Here is a 6,280-nt window from a genome sequence, read left to right as displayed (position 1 = left end):
GGGTCCCAGCCAAAAATCTTAAGTTCTTGCCAGACACCCAGGGTACTGAGGACCCTGAGGAGTTTATTGTTTGTATGTTTCAGACTGCATTATGAACCCTTTGTGGATGCTCCAAGTGGCCGCCCTCCTCGGGTCAACAAGGACAAGGGCCTCTGCTACCAGGGAAAGTCCCCAGGAGCCAGCCAACCAAACCTGGGAGGTCATACAAGCCGCTTGGAGGTGTCTGTATCACATTAAAAAAAAAAAAAATCACTAACATCACTTTTTGAAGCTGTTTTACAGAATCGACGTGGACTAGACCTGTTGTTCTTACAGCAAGGAGGATTATGCGCCGCCCTCAAAGAAGAGTGCCGCTTCTACGCCGACCACTCTGGAGTGGTCAAGGATTCCCTAGCTAAGCTTAGAGAAGGGCTAGAAAAGCGCAAAAAAAAAAAAAAAAAAAGAGCGAGAAGCCAATAGTAATTGGTTCCAAAGCTGGCTTTCAAGTTCCCCGTGGCTCACCACCCTGCTGTCCTCCCTGGCAGGCCCCCTAGCATCTTGGGGCCTTACGCCATTCGCCAGGTTGTGTCCCTTATAAGGCGCAACACTCTCGTAATACTCACCCAGGTGGTAGAGGAGGTGGCCCACAATGAAAGCCCTGACAGCCCTTGGGTCAATATGGCCCTTCAAGAAATCAACGCCAATCTGTAAGGCTCCGCCCCACCCTAGCTTGGCTGGATAGTCAATGACGGGTAAGATTTCCAGAGGGAAACAACCTAAGACAGGCACAGCCACCAGAGGGAATAGAGGCGAGGCTGGGAAGGTTAGCCGCCTCCAGCTGCCTTATTAACACAAAAAGGGGGAATATGTCGGGCCTTAAAAACTAACGCCACCTTAAGTGACATTACAAGCGGCGCCATTATAGGCCCACAAGGGCGTATTAATGTGGCAGCCTAAGACGGTGCCAGGAGGAAGTAGGGTGGGGGTGTCTGCGTGAACCTTGCCTTAGCCCTTTTTGGACAAATAACGCACTTCCACGCTGGAGGTTGCAATAGCTAGGCATTGAGACAGGATGCATGCTCTCTTGACCTTTAGGCTGATAAGATTATGTTAAAAACCTCCCTTCCCCATTTGCCTTTAAAAGCAAGTGCTTGTGTGGTAATATACGGAACTGCTCGACAGAACTCACGCCGCGTCTGAGTGTCCTTTAACTGGGCTGTTTTTGGGGGGCCGGCGGGTGTGCTCACCTCTCTTCATGGCTCTCTTCCCCCGTCTCCTTTCAACGGGGACAGGAGGGAAAGAGGAATCCCGGGCTGTTTGCTCGCCCACCAAAAGGAACGAGGCTAGGGCTGTTCGGGTCGGCCAGCAGCAGACCCGACATTGTAGGTTAACACTAACATAATCCCTTTGCAGACCCAGTTCTCTGTCCTCACTCACCCAGCATCAGAGTTAAATTATCTTATAACTGTCCAAAATTTTACTATGTATTTCATGGAGACTGTTTTCAGGATGATACCTCTAAATTCATGCTACTTGGTTGTCCAAACTGGCCCTCATTTTTTAATTTATGAATAGTAAAAACCACAAATAGAAGAGATGCCTGAATTTTGACCCCTGGTTTCCATGGCTTCAGATTCTGATGTTGTAAACAAGCTTTTGAGTTTTCCTATGGTTCCTCCAAGAGCAGCAGATCTGGCAGTAATCAAAGCAAGCAGAAGAAAAATGTGGCTTCTCTGAACACCAGCAGGGTCCTCACATTTTCTGCTGGAAAATTATCTGTTAGCTTTTTTATGCAGATGTGCACCTTCTTATGCAGATGTAATTTACTCAGAACACACTAAAGTCTAGCTTTATGGCGGTTGGAGGTGAGAGAGCTAAAGGGCAAGTCCTTTTCTCATCATGGAAATTGGGGGAAAAATAAAAAAGTAAGCAAAGATGCAGACTACAAAATGAGGCAAGGAGACTTTTAGGTCTTTATCCAAAATTATTAATAGAGTAAATATATAAAACTCTGTGATCTCAGTTCCTGGAAAGAATCAATGAACTCTTCCAACAGCTATTAGTTGATTAGAGTACAGTTGGCAATGTAAGCACATTGCCTTCATAAACTCATTGAGGTAATTTTGCCTTTTCTTTCTCTCAAGATTGAGTGCTTTGCCAGAATCTGTTACTCCTTAGAGAATTCCACTGAAATTTCTGAAACATTTCCATGGTAAACTCCTCCTATGGAATTAGTACTTTCAAGGAACTGGTACAGTGAAATGATCCAAAGCATACAATTTTCACTCAAATTCATGTTCAAATACTGTATTCATCCAAGATACTTTTGCAAACTTTAGTAAAACTATTTTCCTAATCTGTAAAATGGGGATAACTCATAGGTGGATAGTAAAAGTCAGTCCGATATTATGAATTAAGTGCTTAGTACTATGCCTTGAAGCACATAACCAACAAATGGTGGACATTTTAAGTTATTATAGTTATATTTTTTACAGGAAGGTTATTTGTAGAAGGTTGCTTTCAATCCTTGGATGGCTTGAGCACATAGAAATGCTTTTGGATCTGCCCAACACTGTGTCCATCTTCAGCTTGGTAAGGATACTCCTAGTGGGATGGATTATGGTCTCATGGATGACACCTTGAGACACTCTCCTGACATTTTATCTCATAAGCCTTTATTTCCATCAGTCCAAAACTGATTGTAGCAGCATTGCCTACATGTTAACACCAAAAATGATAACTTTGAGTGCTTGATTCATCCCAGCCAATCATGTCTGATATCACCACAACTGAAATGCAATCCTCTTAATAAACCAAAACTAAGAAATTACTGGATCCTAAAGTAGTTTATTCCCCACTTTCCTGCCCTAACAGTACTATGTATTTCTTCAATAAGAGGAAAGGGTTTGTTTGATCTCTAAAATCTGATGCCCTATTTAAGCAGCAGAAGGTACGATTTGTAAGTTTGAGACCTATTTTACAAATTTCTAAGACTTTTACCACAAAGATCATTGCCTTGTGCTGCCTATTGTCAAATGTCTGAAAACTTGTGCTTTATATATTCTGTTTGATTTACTATTTGTTTAAGGTGATAGTAAATTTAAGCCTCACCCCCCCCAAAAGTTCAAGGCTTGTACACCAGCACATTAAATAAATAAATAAATAAATACCTAATTAATGCTAAAATGTATCATGTTCATTGATTGAAATTATCAACATTATTAAGACAATTATCTTATACAAGTTGATTTATAGATTAAATGTCATCCTGTTAAAAGTGCCATTCAGCTTTTTTGAATAAAATGACAAGCTTAAACTAAAATTAATATGGAAACTCATAGGACCTAGAACAGACAAAATAATCTAGAAAACAAAACAGATGCATAATTTCAAGGCTTACGATAAAGCTAGAGAAATCAAGACTATGTGGTATTAGTGTGATACACTAAAACTTCAGTGAAAGAGGATAGATGGTATGGTAATTAAATAAATGCATAAGTAACTTAATAGAGAAAGAATAGCCTTTTTAACAAATGGTGCTGAAACAACTTGATATTCTTATAGACAGTAGGGCAGGCTTTAGTTTCTGTCTCAAGACACTTAAAAATTAGTTCAAGATACAACTTATACCTAAACATAAAATCTGAAATTGTAAAGCTTTTAGAGACAAATATAGGAGAATATCTTCATTATTTGTGTTTTAGACAAAGTTTTTATAGATAGCACAAAAATAGGAAACATAAAAATTATAGTATATTATATTGTTCAAAAATTATTTCTGTTCTTCTAAAGCAGAATTTTACAGTTTTTTATTTTTTTAAAAGCACCAGAGAGTACTGTTATAAGATTTGTGGGCCACATAGTCTCTTTACAACTTCTTAACTCTGTTGTTTTAGTGTGAAAAGCAAACATAGACAATACATGAGTGAATGGGTGAGGCTGTGTTCCAATAGAACTTTCTTTACAAAAGCAGGAAACTAGCTGGATTTAGCCTATAAGCTACAGTTTGCTGACCCTTGTTCTAAAGACACCTTTAAAAAAATTAAAAAGCAAGTCTCTCACTGAAAGAAAGTATTTCTTATACACGTTTGACAAAAATGTTAATATTCAGAATATATAATGCTCCCCTAGAACTCAATAATAAATCGTCAAATAACCTATATTTGGAGAGATAAAAACTTGGACACTACATGGAAGAAACCACAAATGTCCAATAAGCTCATGAAAAGATGATCAACTTCATAATCATTAGGAAAATGGCTATTAAACCACCTTGAGTTAAAAGGTCATATTTTTATTTTTTAATTTTTTTAATTTATTTTTTTGTCTTTTTCGTGACCGGCACTCAGCCAGTGAGTGCACCGGTCATTCCTATGTAGGATCCGAACCCGCGGCGGGAGCGTCGCCGCGCTCCCAGCGCAGCACTCTACCGAGTGCGCCACGGGCTCGGCCCTAAAAGGTCATATTTTAACCAGAATGGCTAAAATAACTTCATCCACATTTGGCTGACCACATCATTGTGTTCTAATTGAACTTTCATGCGTGGCCATTGAGAGTAGAAAGCAGTGTCATTCAGAAAATAGCATAGCACTGGAATACCTAGAATTACGCTTCTAGGTATTTTACAAAAGAATATAAACATATGACCACAATATACTTACACGAAATGTTTGTATTAGTCCCAAGATGGAACATCCCAAATATCCCTTAGCAGGTAAATGGATGCATAAATTATGGTCTGTTATTACAATGGTAACTACTTAGTAATAGAAAGAATGAACTGGACACATTCTCAATAACATGAGTGAATCTTAAAATAGTAGGTTGATTTATAGAGGCCAGACAGAAAAGAATACATATTTTTTATTCTCTTTATATGATGTTCTAAAAGTAGGCAAAACAAAGCTACCATCATTGTTATTGTTTGAATGTGTCCCCCAAAGTTCACATGCTGGCAGCTTAATATCCAATGTAACAGTGCTGAGAGGTGAAAACTTTAAGAAGTGATTAGATCATGGGGACTGTGCCCTAATGAATGGATTAATGCCATTATCATGGGAGTGGGGTAGTTATTGCAGGAGTGGATACCTGATAAAAAGATGATTATACCCCTTTCTTCTTTCACTCTCTCTCTTTCTCTCTCTCGTCCTTCTGCCTTCTGCCATGGAATGATGCAGCAAGAAGGCCCTCACAACATTCAGGCCTCTTGATCTTGAACTTTCTATCCTCCAGAACCATAAGAAATAAATTTCTTTATAAAGTGTCTAATCGCTTCTCGGCCTTTTGGCTAAGATCAAGTGTAGTATCTGTTCTTATCAGTTTAATATAAAGTGTCTAATCTTTGGTATTCTGTTATGGCAACACAAAACAGACTAAGACAGTTATAATATACAAACCATGTTTGCCTTTGAGGTTTATTGACGGAAAATTGGCATGAGAAAAATTACAGAGGTGTGGAAATACTCTATATTTTATTTAGGGTGATGATTTCATATGTGTTAATTGGTCAAAATATACAACTGTATACTTAATATCTGTACATTTATTATATGTAAATTATGCTTTAATTTTAAAAAATGAATTTTTTTTGTGGCTAAGATACTGTATAAGTTTTTCTTTCATAGTAAAAGTTGAATGATATGGTTACTAAGGAAATAGGGATGATTATGAAATTCTCTGAACCAAGAAACAATATAAAAATTATGGGAAATGATATAAAGGAAGTGCAGGAATAGCCTTGAGAGTTTGTTAAAACTATAAAATAATTAACATTAATCCTTCTGTTATTCTGTTCCTCTTATTTTGCACGATCATATATTTTTTCTGTAGTTTAGTGTGTTATTTTTTGTCTTCTCCTAATCATACCAAAATCTGCTCCAAGAAAAAAACCGAATCAATTATTTTCCCTTACTGTCAGATTAATCCATATACTCTCTAAGAAATATGCAGCCTTTACCTCTCCCGCAGCTTTCAATGAAAACAGACTCCTGTGAGAGTATGTTTGTAGGCATTAAGAAACCTCTTAGATTGGGACATATTTGGAGGAATAGAAGATAAAGTATTCCCAGGTGGCTGATTAGGAGTAAGTGAATACCAGAGCACCTTTTAGTCCTGGGTTTCAGGACTTTAGAAACCATCTCTATGGTTGGATTAATAAGTGTCAAGTTATTGAATGAACCTTTACAATCCTTGAGGACAAAGTCAGAAGTTTGCCTTTATTGTCAATGAATTTAAGTCTAATAACATAACACAATTTTACAGACAATTGCATGCATTTGAAATAAATTATAAATTCTGGTCT

The 6,280-nt window shown here is 37.9% G+C and overlaps 1 pseudogene; it reads left to right on the top strand.

Annotated features, from left to right (window-relative positions):
* The first annotated feature begins 5,246 nt into the window (after nt 1-5,246).
* Nucleotides 5,247-5,378, top strand: LOC134381438 (U2 spliceosomal RNA; annotated as a pseudogene).
* Nucleotides 5,379-6,280: the final 902 nt, after the last annotated feature.

This window comes from Cynocephalus volans, chromosome 6, assembly GCF_027409185.1.
Source record: "Cynocephalus volans isolate mCynVol1 chromosome 6, mCynVol1.pri, whole genome shotgun sequence".
Lineage (NCBI taxonomy): Eukaryota > Metazoa > Chordata > Mammalia > Dermoptera > Cynocephalidae > Cynocephalus > Cynocephalus volans.
The sequence above is the reverse complement of the archived record's forward strand: the minus strand, read 5'-3'. Positions and strand labels throughout refer to the sequence as shown.